The following is a 14,441-nucleotide window of genomic DNA, read 5'->3' as shown; positions in this document are numbered from 1 at the left end:
ACTTGCCACAACGTGCCTTATTGCAGCAGTAGGCGGCTGTATGGCCTAACTGCTTGCAATTCAGGCAGTTCATGACGCGGGGCACGTAGAGCCTCACAGGGAGACGAACCCGGTGGATCGAGACGTGGCTTGGTAGTGCAGACCCGGCGAACGTAACTCGAAACGAGTCTGACGGAGTGTATACTGTTTTGCCACCGATGATCGATGCTGACCGCAATTGCTTGCAGTCGAGCACCTTTACTTCGGGACACGTTTTGTTCTTAAAGCACCCTTTGGCACTTTGCAGTATACACTCGACGGACAGACTCGAATCGGTTATGACACCGTCGATCTCCACGTCTCGTGCGGGTATGTAAACGCGATACTCGCCTGTGAAGAGCTCAGAGCAAGCTATATCGTTGGCCTCTTTCAGGTTACCGACCACGACACGGAGCTTGTTAGGCCGGACCTTGGAAATTTCGGTCACGCCCTTGTACTCCTTCGTCAGGTCTTTAGAAATCTGCAAGAGGTTCAACTTTTTCGATTTCGGTCCTGCCTTTGGCCGAAAATAAACAGTATAGCTGCCCTGGGCTCCGTCTGGGTAAAGCCTGGGGCGAGGGGGGACTGAAGAATGAACAGGGGAGGGGGTAACAGAAGGGTCAGGGTCAGAGGGGTTCGGGGATGGTGGCGCGGGAGGCGAGGGATCTACATCCATCGCGCTAAGTCTAGCGCACTAGCGCTGACAAGAACACGTACCTTTTTATTTCTCCCTTCCAGTAAGGTTGGTTGTCCGATCGTTCGAAGTAGCAGCCGTTACAGCCAGCAGCACCAATACAGCAGCACCAAACAGCCACCAGCAGCGAGCCAGGTGTGAGATCACTCCACACAGCGATACAACTCGCTGACACTGATGGTTTCTTCTTTTTCCTCGTTTGTGTCTCGTCCACTGCTGTAGCACAATCCAGCCAGCAGCCAAATCGGCTTACGCACCAGCTGGCAGTCACGATGCGAAACAGTTGCACAAAGGCACGACCTTGAACCCGGATTTATTTCACTTGACCAGGCAAACAATGCCAACACTTGTTCACACGTCTTTTGTTTTATACTCTATCGGACCGATCACCAAACACGTCCAGTACTGATGCGTGTTCGGCACAGAATGACAGATTAGCATTATTTTGAGTTATTTTCTCTGCTTTTCGAATGTTAACCATTTGCCTGGATTAAAACAGTAGCTGATAGCCATAAACTGCGAGCGTTATGGTCGTATTACAGTAATCGATTCTTTCCCTTTGTCCAGCAAGTGCGGTGGAAAATTTTTCTGCTCGTTGGGTTAATGGAATAAGCTCTATTATCGTAATTTATCACCTCTCCGGAGAAAAAACTTATAGTTATGGTTCGGTTCGCAAAGAAAATTAAAATTGAAGTTTGGGTCTGCTTTTCATAATAGGTATTAAAATCTTATGACCACACTAAAATGCACTATATATTTATGATAGAAGGGAGGAGATCGAATAAGTGTATTTTTCAATTTAAAGTAGAGTGCAATAAACAGTTATGGCTTTGGGAGATTCCATTCGGTTTTACAACAAAGTTCGGTTCAGTTTTGTCTAGCATTGGTTTATTTTCATTCCTAGTGTCTATGATTTACAATCGGAACGTGACGATTTTTGTACCAGACTGAGCATCGAAACCCGCCCATACTTGGAATTTCAATCATTTCCATCGTCGTCCTCATCGCGTCTGTATTTACTCTGAACCCGAAGCTTTCCATCAGCCGGCGTTCGGTGTATTTTGCACGAGGAAAAAAAAAACTCCAGACAACCCAGAGCCAGAAGCTTAGCGTCTTTATTGAGAGCACCTAACCGGGCACCGGGGCCATTTTAGGGATGGGGGAACCCAAAATAAACATTTATGATAACGTTCGACGATAGTCCCTCGGAGGGGAAAAATAAAGATGGGAGTGAAAATGGACTGAAATGGGCCATAAGAGAGAAAAAGTATCGTTTTTTGATCGCTCGAGGACGACCGCTGGAAATGACGAATTCCTCATGCGACGCACGATTCTGTAAATGTTTTCTTTGCTCGATTCGCGTCAGGGGGTCACAGTGCTACGCACAGCTGGGTCATCAGTCTGCTCCTTGCGTCCGAAATTGGTCAAGCACCTTGAAATACTTGTCTTTTCAGCATAATTAATAAAGTTTAATAAAGTTTTACTCTCAATTTTCACAACTGTATCACAATCCAGTCGAAAGACAGAATAATTATATAAAGACAATGACTGAAATCAAGCTCGTACGGTTGCGTACGGCACTTGTAGGTTTTTTAGCTCTCCTGTGTATTGAAAGTTACAACAAATTTTGCCAGTCTTACCGAAAATAGCCAAAAATTAAACAAACTAGAGTTTTGTTGTGATTCAACTAGGTACAATATCATACTTGAATTTGAACACAGAGCACACGTTAAGCCCGTGCAGCGTTGATTAGGCGTTCCATCGCCTTGTTAGCTACAGCAATCAGTGAATCAGCAATTTTTCTAACAAGATGTAAATCGACACCACAAACACGTTCGTCAACGCCACTTGCTCAAATCCGATGTAGAACAGGTGTTTCGGTTCTCGCAGAGAAATTTGCTTCTTAACACACACACACCCACACGGCTGATTCAGGATGATTCAGCGTGACATAAAAAACACGAGTGGTTAGCGTTTACACTCGGTAGCGTTTTTTTTTTTTCAGCTGAATCACATGAATTATTCCCAGCTGTGGGTAACCCCCAGGAGTATTTCACAAACCGTACATTCGTCTATTGACTACAACCTGTTCTTGATCTGTTATTTTTTTTGCACCTAAACGCAGTCGCTATGTCAGTCGGTTTTTTTACCTCCGCAGGAGGTTTACAAGCGAATTCGCAAGCTGAGTAAACATCCCGTATTTTTGTTTGTTGTGGGATTTGCATTTTTGCAAGGATTTGTTCCCCGTCCGCTCTTCGTTGCATTCAATAGGTTCCATGCTCGAGTTGGAACAGCAGAAAATCTCTACTTTTAAATCTCCAACCATGACGACTTTGGGAAAATGCAAGGTTTTTATTTTTTTACAACCACTTGATCCTCGTACTGTACATTAATGTGATATGCTACTACCCAGAAAAAAAAATACTATAAAAACCAGTCAACACTTTTATGTCAATCCAGCGTCAATCTCTAACTGTTGTTGTCAGTTGTGGATGATTTTCCTTGTCACTGTGTTGCCCGCCACAATTGAACCAGCATCAAAGTGAATCCCTAGAACGTCGCGATAATCTGCTTCTATCCGAAGGATTTAGTCCTCACACCAGTCACCGACGTCGTCGGTTCCTCTATTCGCGGTGTTACTTTTACGACACACTGAGTGAAGCTCAGCACAAAGTCTCTTTCAGTGAACCATTCAAATCCCGCTGCGACCCCAAATTGAACCGGGAAAAGACTGACGGCAGCATCAACTGGCAATTTTCTTCCGGGAAACCGACGACGACGCTCGGGATAAGCCCGCAGAAACGTCAAAACAGAATGGAAAGGAAAAAACGGAGTGGAGATCCAGCTCTGTTGTTGTGCACACCTTTTGCTGTCACTCTGGCCGCTGTCACAATTTAGTCTAGCGCTGCAGATAGTCCGGTTTCTACTCGGTGACACTGGGACGGCGGATGGATCTGGAAGAAAAGATTGTTGCGCGAATACAAAGGGATTCAATTCGATGATGCAATGAACTCTGGAAGGGATTTTTGTTGCGCCGATGTTCATTGAATTGCAACATTAAACTATAATGGAATTTTAGCCTCTTTTTCATTTTTTCGAACAGCAGACGTCGGTTTTAATTAAATTTTTAATTAAAATGGATGACATGATTCTATTTTTCAATTCAGCTTGACGTTGTTTTATTATTTGGGTATAATGGCAAAAAAAAATTTGTAACATAGAGTAATTTACTACTCAAAATGTTATCAAAATTGATTGAAGATGTTTTTTGGAGAAAAAGTATCAATTTGGCATTTAAAAAAAATGTACCTTTGGAATGCACACGAAATATAATGCATTTTTGAAAGTTTGGCTTTCATATGGGTCATTCCATACGAAGTGTACATGCCACTTGGACACGACCATCACAGATTTTGTTCAAAGTTGGAAGAATTATTCATCTACTGTCTTTTTGGAAAAATCCCAATTTTGGTGTCGATTGGAATACTCCCCGCTCTCCAGGACTCCCGCTTTATTGCAAAGTCGCGCAATTTTTGTCAAAAATCCCTTTTTTCTTTTGCAATTCATAGACGTAAGATGTACGAAAAATACTGATAGATAATTTTTGAAGAAAATAAACCAAGGAATCCAGTAAAAATATAAGTTTTGACCGGAAGTGTTGCCAAATAAATTATTTTTATGTTTGAAAACTAAATTTACATTTTTCGGCCAATGCAGCCTTTTTTATTTTAAATTTGATAACTTCATCGTGTTTCATGAAAAATTTCACATAAGAAACAACTATCATCCCGAGGTGATGTGAGCCAATCTCGAGATATAACATTTTTACGAAAAAAGTTGTAAATTTTGTAATTATTTTATTTTATAATTCATAGACGTAAGACACCCGAAAAATAGTGATGGGTGAATTTTGAGGAAAATAAACCAAGGAATCCAGAAAAAATATTGTTTTTACTCGGAAGTGTTGCAAGATAGATTATTTTTGTATTTTGAAATTAAATTTGCATTTTTCGGCCAATGCAGCCAATTCTATTTTAAATTTGATGGTTTCGTCGTGTTTCTCAGAAAATTTTACGTAAGAAACACTTGTCATCCCGTGGTAATATGAGCCAATCTTGAGATATAACATTTTTACGAAAAATTAATTACGAAATTCAGAACTATCCAGTTTTTCCAAGATTGGAGACTTTTGACGTAGGACTACGTCTTTGTTTTCTATACTAGATTACACTTTCAGATTTCAAGCGAACGACTTAATGCATCTTAGTCATTTATATTTCGGTGGATAGATAAAATGTGTAACAATTTTTTGATATTATGTTCAACATTGTTGCTTTACTGCTTAATGGTGGAAAAAGGTGAAAAGTTTCAAGGTCAAGCTTTCCCATACATTTCCCTTGTTCTTGGCTTGCTTCCCAAGCACAGATAACAATAACATGGACGAAATAAATTCCACTGCCTACATATTTTGACTCAACAAAGTGTTTTGGTTTGTTTGTCTTTGTCTAAGCTGCGTGGCCACGCCTTAATGGTAAAAATCTACGCTGAACTCGATACAAAAGACTGTGTGTGGAAAATTCAGCTTCAGTTTAGTTTGTTCCACAATAGCGAGTGCGGTGCAGCCGTTAAAGCTTTGCGACATTGAGAAACGAGAGCTGCATACGAGTCAACTTCCAGGCACCGCGGAGCATGTTACCTGTATTCTGCACACGGCAGCAACAATAACCATCGTACGCTGCAGGATATTTTGCTGGCACAGCTGCTGGAGGGCACAGCGGAGAGCAAATTTTATACGCGGCCAACAAAATAATCGATGCTACCGGTGGTGGTGTGATCATCAGCATTCTGTAGCTAAATCATTTTTACAATAACGACCAGGACGCACCAAATATAAACGGTAGTGTTACCTATGAATAGTTTATCACAACAAGATATAACCCTCATTTCAAGAATTTGCACTGCTAAATTGAGTGATTTTCCGGTTTAATTGTTTGTTTGTGTTCACTCGAACACCGTTATCAGTCAAATGTTAGAAACGAAAATTAGTTAATCTAAGAACCAGAGTGATTTGCGCATCGGGAAAGCAAAACCTTTCTTTTGATGCTTATGAAAATCACTCAGTAGTATCGAAGGTGTTTTGGTTTGTTCCTCTTTCTCGAAGCTACGTAGCCACGCCTTAATTGCAAAAATCTGCTCTGAACTCGATACAAAAGACTGCGTGTAGAAAATTCAGCTTCAGTTTAGTTTGTTACACATAAGCGAGAGCAGTGCAGCTGTTAAAGGTACGCGACATTGAGAAACGAGAGCTGCATACGAGTCAACTCAAAATATTCATGGTGCGATTATCAGCGTTCTGTAGCACGAATTTTTAACTGAATATTATGGAATCGGTTCTTTTCAGAACTATAGATGCTTGAAGATAAGAGTTATGAAAATTTTCGCAACTACTACTAGTGTAAAATTTTCATGTATTCATGCATCGTTAGTTTTAAAATAACGACTATCAAAAATAAACGGTAGTGTTACCTATGAACAGTTAAGCGCAGCATTAAATAATATTTAGTTTAGCATATAATCAATATTTAGTCCTACGTCACCATTTCATACAACCCCTAGGGCTGTATACCTTGTAGTTTTTTCGAAAAAACAAAACTTTTGAGTCATACTGCTGAACGAAATTCGAAGGTCAAATAAACATTCCATTGGCACCTTGTTATTGATGCTCTGTTGATTTTTGGAAAAAAATTGTTCAGATACTAGGGGTTATTTTAAGTTGGTCTGACAAGGTTAAATATTTGGGACTAATTTATGATAAAAAACTTATTTTCAAAGAGCACATTGAGAGTATACAATCAAAGTGCATCACATAGGGTAACGGGGGTATTTTGGCCCACATGCATATTTTGGCCCACCCGGGTACATTTTAGGTATTTTATCTGATAAATTCAATTAATATTAGAAAACTATGCATGCAATATTATATAACACACCTAAGAATCATACTACACTATAATTTTCGGCGAAAAACTGGCTCTAGGTAGTGTTATTTTGGAATTAGTTCATACATATTCAAAGTCATGGCTGAGTCAACCCAAAGTCAAGAGGAAGTGGTAATATATAAGTCAACGTCCGGAAGCTATTGTAACAAATATGTATGCTTATGAAACAATTCGTTGTTGTAGTAACATCAATAAAATGTCCTAGAAACAGTTTTTATACTCTAACATGTTGGAAAAAGTTAAAAAGTGGTTAAACGCATGGCCGAAATATGTTTGCCTCTTTCTGAAGCAAACATATTTTGGCCATGCCAAGTTTTTACATCTCTTTGATTACCGTTTGGCCGTTGCACGTGAACAAAGAAGCAGCTTGTGACAATTTACAGGTAATTACTTTATAATTTATCACATTTAACGATATAAAATTAGATGAGAATGCTTGTCAAACCGCTATAAGCCAAATCATTTCATTTTTAGATACCTAAAATTTACAAAAATTCACAGCAGAAGGATGTTCTCCTCAAACCCACTATTTTTGCTCTAAAAGTACCGATGATGATCTTTAATATAATTAGTCCGAACTATTTTCTTACACGTCTGTAGATATAAAGGTGGGCAAAAGTAAAAATTTGGTGGACCAAAATATGTTTTTAGTACTTCGTAGAAATTTTGATATTTCTAGGATATTTTTTAATATATTGCATTGTTGAACGGTGTATATTAAAATAGACACTTAGCTTTTAACAATGGTATAATAGAGTAGGTATTTATGTTGAAAAATTGTGTTTGTTTTTATTGAACTGTGCGAACACTTCCCAAAGCTGGCCAAAATACCCCCGTTACCCTATATGAGATGTTCATATTCTCTAATTAACAGCAATTATAAACTTTTTTCAAAGAATAAACTTTTGATTTACAAACAAATTTTTAAACCAGAAATTTTTTATGCTGTACCGATCTGGTTAAGTTGCTGTTCAACAAGGAAGGAAACGCTCCAAAGGATTCAGAATAATATTCTGAAAATGATTTTGAAGCGTCCTCCTTGGTTTGGTACACTCGAATTACATAGACTCACTGGTGTTGAACCATTAGAAGCTATGACAAATAAAATTATTAACAATTTTCGACAAAAATCGTTGCAATCCTCAATTGTTACGATAAGCTCTCTTTATAGTTAATAAGTTCGAAATTAAGTGAGTTGTAAGTTTATTTCCTTTATTTGACAAGTAGGTTTGAATCCCTACGAATGATAAGTCCTAATTGCGAAAGCAAACAAATCGTGATAATTAAAATTACAAATTTTTAACAGTGTTGAGAAATCACCATATGTAGCCACACAAACGCATTATTTACTAATATTTATCATGATTACTTAAGCTACTAACAAACTCCCTTTAAAAAACAACTCTAATCTAGCGGTTCTCAGTTATTGTATTGACACACCAATGCAACTTTTGAACTACAACAATTGCTGTCCCTTAAATAGGGTTAAATCATTAACTAACAGGCTACATATAATAAAATATCATCGGAATGAAATCAAATCCTATTTGAATTACATCAGGTATTCCATAAGGTTTCCTTTTGGGACCAATTCTTTTTATTTTATACGTAAACTTCATTTCCTTCATTATCATAAATATGAGAGTTATAATATATGCCGACGACGTAAAGCTGTATTTGGTAATAAAAAAAAAAAAACAAGAAGACATCAGTTTATTAATTTCAACATGAAATTCACTCATGCTACATTTAGCGAGAAAAAAGTTTATTCGAACCAAATGTAAAGTAATGTAATTAAATACATTGTAGAAGGAAATAAGTAACGTCCATTGTGATGCATTGGGAAATCAAATTTTAGAAAAGTGTGAAAAAGTTAGGAACCTAGGAATAATTTTAGATTTTAAGCTCAATTTCATTGACCACTATGACAATTTCATACACAAGCCGAATTGCATGTTAGGGTTTACTGAACGCTTTTGCTGCAATTTTCAAGACCCATATACTATAAGAACTTTATCCATTACTTATATGAGGTCAGTACTGAAATATATCAGCATTGTTTGGCCCCTCATCCAGGTATACATGAAGGAAGAATAGAATCAGTTCACAAGCAATTCGTTTCACTTCGCAACCGTGGTTGAATTTTTCTGAACCATCATCGCACGAAACATGCGAAAAATGAACCGATAAGTTGCATGATGGATTCCTATAATCGACACTAATATATCGGCATGAATTTTGAATTTGTAAACTATATGTTAATATTATTGCTTTCTAGTTATTTTTATTTTTGATCTCAACTGACTTTTGAAAGTAATTTCCATTTTTTGGACTAAATTTGATTTTTTTTTTGTAGAAAAGGTTCGAACTGGTTTGAGCAAAATTTATAATTACTTTTAATCAGTGGTGTAGTTGAATGATACTAGACACCATGTTTCCCGTGAGAGAAACAACGATGTCGCATATCAATGAAATAAATAAGCGAAAATGTTTTCGCTTCTTGGTAACTATAGGTAACAGGGACAAATCCGAAAAATAAAACGCTAGAGAAAAAAAAACGAGAAAAATCGAAAACGAAAATTGGTTCTCTCCAGCGTTCCACTGAATAAGGTTTAAGTAAAATTTGTTTACTTGATTCCGGGTGGTCGTTATTTTTTCCGCACGAACGGAGACTTAAGTATAACCATTACTAAAATATTAACTTAGTTTTTATTTTTACTTTGCTGGAGTGCAATAATTCAAAACTGGCCATTTAAATCCTGATTCCACAAAAAACTTTCCGAAAAATAAGGTTCCAAAGTTGATTATTCGTTTTGATTGCTGCTTAATAGGTAATGATATCAGAAAGTCTGTCTCCTGCCATTTCTTTCAATTCCAATAAAAAGATGAATTTTGCTCAAGATTAAAATTTATTGTTAAAATTTAGTCATCAAGGTCCTTCTTATATAAAGTTTAAGTTTGCTTCTACGATTTTTCAAATTGATATTTACATTTTCTCACTGAATCTCACTGGTTGTTAAAATTAAAAACTTTTCGTAGTAGTAATCTGAATGTTCGCCCGCTGCTGCCCAAGATACTGCTCCAGGTTAATCGGCTGCACCATTTGACGCCTTTGAATCCAATCGTACATCATTTTAATGTGGGTGTTGTAGCTCATCATATTCGATCGCATTAACGCGTTTTTCAACTCCATCGATTTGTGTTCCTCCTGGATTTGCTCGATAAACTGCTGCCTCCGGCAGGCACAAACAGTTTTGGCTATACTACGACAAACCACGTCCGCTCTTTTCTCGATAAGAGATATTTGCGTCGCTGATAGATCTACCTCCAGCATCTCCGTCAGCATTGCCACTGGTTGCTCTTCATGTTTGCTATCAAATAACCTAGCAAATTCCCTTAAATTAAGCTTCGGCGATTTCGAGCCTTTTCGACGGCGGCCATATTTGCGGGCCATTTGCTTCGCGCAGTAAATGAACTCCACCGTTGGCAGTTGCTTCATGGTCCCGTAGATGACCGCATAGGCAACCGCCGAGGAAGACATTGGCCCGGCAATTGTTATTCCGGATACGTCCTCGGGCGGGATCACGACCGGATGCAGCACACCGCTGCGATTGCGAACGAAGACGATGTGCTTTTTCAGCTCTTCGCAGGAGATTTTTCTGAAGAATTGTCCGCCGTTTTTACGAACCGTCACTGGTCTCATTGTGATTGGATGAAAACTCGAGTTTACGGGTTTCACTTTTAACTAGCACTGATTGATTGCTTAAAGAGATGATTATACATTATATTAAATAATGAAGTAGGTAAGCATACCTAATTTTTTTCATATTTGGGTAAACTATAATAACACTGAAAAGAAATTCTGCTTTTTTAACATACCACTTACTATAGGTATAATACCTTGCGCTTAGGTCAACAATTAGTGTAAATTATAAGGAAACAAACTTCCGCGCATAAAGTCCCCTCCGAATTGGATTCAAAAGGAGAAAGGGAGCTACATTCTATCCTTTATATAAGCAATCTGATAACCTGATGGCAAGAGAAAAGTCAATCTGTTTTCGACCAATCTAAGCAATAATAACATTTCGTAAACATAATGGCTAAACTTAGTTCGGGTATTAATACTTGACTGAGTTCAATGATTCAAGATATTTAGATTTGAGCATTTTGCTTACCTGAGCAGGTGGAAATGGTTGAGATCATTCTCGGGGAAATTTGTCACTCCAACGCCGCCTTTCTATTAATAACGAAAACGCATGCCGGATTCACCTGCCATCTCTCCTCCTGGGAGAAAAGTAAACAAGCAAAAGCACCTACCGGGTGTGGCTCAGATCCAAGCTAATTAAACGTTGGAAGTGCAATAATCCGTACACGAACACCACAGCCCTTGTCGTCGCCATCGTTCAGTTCTCGGTGTGGAATAAGTTTGGGATGATTTTAAATTTTTAATGAAGACAAATGGCGACATTAGGTTTGTACGTTTTATTACTGCGAGTGGGGGGGCGGATTGTACTCAAGTGTGGCAACATATCTCAGGACGCCGCTGCTGCAGGAGTTGTTTCTCCGACAGAGTATACAGATACTGCCGATTGAATTGCATTGGTTGCTGCTTACACTGCCGGCGGGATCCGCAGCGGGAATGAATTAATCGAAGAAACGGAGTGCATTCCAACATGGTGCTGCTGCTAGGATGAATATGGAAAAGTACGTGACGTTGCGCCATTAATGGCACAATACAAGGGATGAGAATGTTTGCCCGAGAGGAGATTACTGAGGCGGATAATGAATAGATAATGCCACCGGACATGAGACGTGCGCGGTTGCACAGATGAAATTTTCAACAGCTGCTCCTGGTGCTGCAGGCGTGAATCGCTCTGGGTGTGTATTTATTTTTTTTATTTTCTTGATGTAAACTTATATCATTCATCCTGGATGGAAAGGATGGTGTTGTTTTCTGACATATTAATATCTTATATAAAAAACTTTTCCATTACAATAAAAATGTAACTAGGTAGGTTGAAAAGATCTGGGTTCGAGGCTTGCAACGCCAAATTATTATATAATATTGTTCATGAGACCTATGAGTTCATGAGATCAGACTCTAGCCATATGTTGCTGAAATGTAAACCAAACACTTGATGAAGTAAAATCGACACAGCTTATCTATTGTTTGTCCCTTCGAGGGAAGTCACAAATATGAAAAATCTTCATTTTATCGAATACTTAAACAGTGAAAGTGAAAATATCATAATAGTTTAAGAGGTGTTATAAGACACTACCGCAAAGTTAACGTAGAATTACTACAGCCTGTCTTATGTCAATCTACTTTTTGCAATTGGCTTGAGAATACACTCGATACGGGATAATCAATTCGATGGTGTGAGGCGATAAATAGCAATTATAATTCTTTTACAACTTTTATTGCATGATTAATAACCTCAAAGAGAAGTGTTGTTTAATTGACTTGAAGTCATTTGAAAATAGTCTTGAAGGTTGGTTGAGCACCTGAATCTTGTTCGATGGAATTGTTATGTCAAAAACTCGATGGAATGAATTGTTCAATTCCTCGTCATTGCGAATTGCCAACTGTAGATAATGCAGGATGATTCTCATAATTTTTATTGCCTTGAACAGCGTTCTCCGCTAATTGCAATACTTTTACAGCAATCATTTACCATTACAGTCGCCAGATCGTCAGAGACTCTAGCACTAACGCGCATAAATTTCATTATATAGCACACTGGGAAAAAATGGAGCCAAATTCCTACTAACTAGAAGCCGCTGGGCTGGCAACCTGCAATATAGCATTTCTTATGTAAAAATGGTCAATAAATTATTTGGCGACATTTTCATCCTGTGCAGAGCATTAAAAAGGATCTATATTTCCAAAAATATACAGAAACAGGGTGGAAAGTGGCAAAATAGACAATTTTCCGTGCCCTGCCCAAAATGAAACCATCACGACCCGAAATATAGAATTTCTTATGTGAAATTTGTCAACAAATCGAATGGCGACGGTTTCATTTTGTGCAGGGCACGGGAAATGGTCTATTTTGCCCTTTTCACCCAATTTTTGAGTATTTTTGGAAATATATACAGAATGAATCTATCACCAATCAATTTATTGACAAATTTTACATAAGAAATGCTATATTTCAGGTTGCCAGCGCAGCGGCTTCTAATTAGTAGAATTTTGGGTTCATTTCTTCCCAGTTTGCGATGTTTTATACATAGCAAGAAAGTTTCTAATGCTTTCATTTGCACTTAAGGGTATGTAACCTCCGGCACGAGACCAATGAAGTGTACTGTGCAATCCGCACTGTTCTTATTCGTCTCTTTGGAAAGTAATGTGCCGTCTTCCAACAGTGTTTAACTTGCAAATGAAACGAGTAACACCCGATACTATCTACTTAGGTACAGAATCTCTCTCTCTCTCTTTCTCTCTCTCTCTCTCTCTCTCTCTCTCTCTTTTGAGCTACCCCTTCCAAATATAGGAGACGTGCACGAGCATCTGTGAACCATGCGAAGATTTTTTGCACAGCTTTGAGTATTTAGACGATCCCTGATGAAGAGACCTCACAGAAAATAGGCAATGCGGTGCAGGTGATAGAATGAACGAACTCGAAAAATGGAGCGGACTGCGCTGTACTGCACTGCACTGCACTGTTTGTTCATTAGTATCATCCCAAATCGTATGTAATTGGTGATTTAGCAATGACCAGAAAATTAACAGACTTGCCGGATGCCACTATTGTGACAAGAAAACACCAATGGCACTTCTGAGTGCCCCAAAATTATTTATTTGAAGTTGTAAAACAGCGTAAGTTGAATTTGATTCTGCTGTAAAAAAAGGAAATTGTTATAAAAATAATATCTTTTTCTATCACCATTGGCAACCGTTTTGGCGATTGGCACAAAAATATCAACAATATAATTTTGATGATTTTAAGGCGCTGAGAAGTGTCATTGGTGTGTCATGATAACGGCACCGGCAAGTTTGTGTTAGTATTTGCCAAAATGTCTTCTAAATACATGTCTGTTGTTCTATCGCTTTTCTCTCACCTGTTAAAAAAGTTGAATCTGTCCAAGTCTTTCGTTCAGAGAGCTAGCGACCGGGAAGGACCGCGTACGTACAAAGTGCAGAAGTCTCCGAATCGTAACCCAGAAATATACACCAAGATGCTGACGAAGTCTCATTGCCTCGTCGTGGATGATGAGACTCACGTCAAGGCGGACTTCCGGCAGCTTCCGGGACTACTGTTTTTCATTGCCATGCACAAGTTTGATGTTCCAGAGTAAGTAAGGAAGCAGAAACTTTCAAAGTTTGCCAAGAAATATAAAAAAATAGTGGGCTATCAAGAAGCAGGCTCTACGAAAGATTCCTAGGGAGGTCAAATCTGAGGAGGATATTCAGAAAAAATGGGTTCCCGCACAGAATAAGCTTTAGCCAGTTGTTGTACAAAACCTAATGAGTGGAGTGAGGCGTTAGGTGCGAGCGTACCGTTATGGAATTGGAGTTGAATGAAGTAAATATGACAAAAGCTTACTAATGGGTTATAATTTATTGTCTAAAGTTTGAAAGGATAGGTCAACAAGGTTATTTTCTAGAGGGTTTATTTTCCTAATGCAATTTGATTTGGGACACTCTTTAATATTGGATAAAGCCAAAATACATACGCCTTTTTCCAAAAAAAATCACAGGTATATAAATTGAAATCGCCGCCTGCTGC

The sequence above is a fragment of the Wyeomyia smithii genome, chromosome 2 (assembly GCF_029784165.1).
Source record: "Wyeomyia smithii strain HCP4-BCI-WySm-NY-G18 chromosome 2, ASM2978416v1, whole genome shotgun sequence".
Lineage (NCBI taxonomy): Eukaryota > Metazoa > Arthropoda > Insecta > Diptera > Culicidae > Wyeomyia > Wyeomyia smithii.
Note: the sequence above shows the minus strand (reverse complement) of the source record.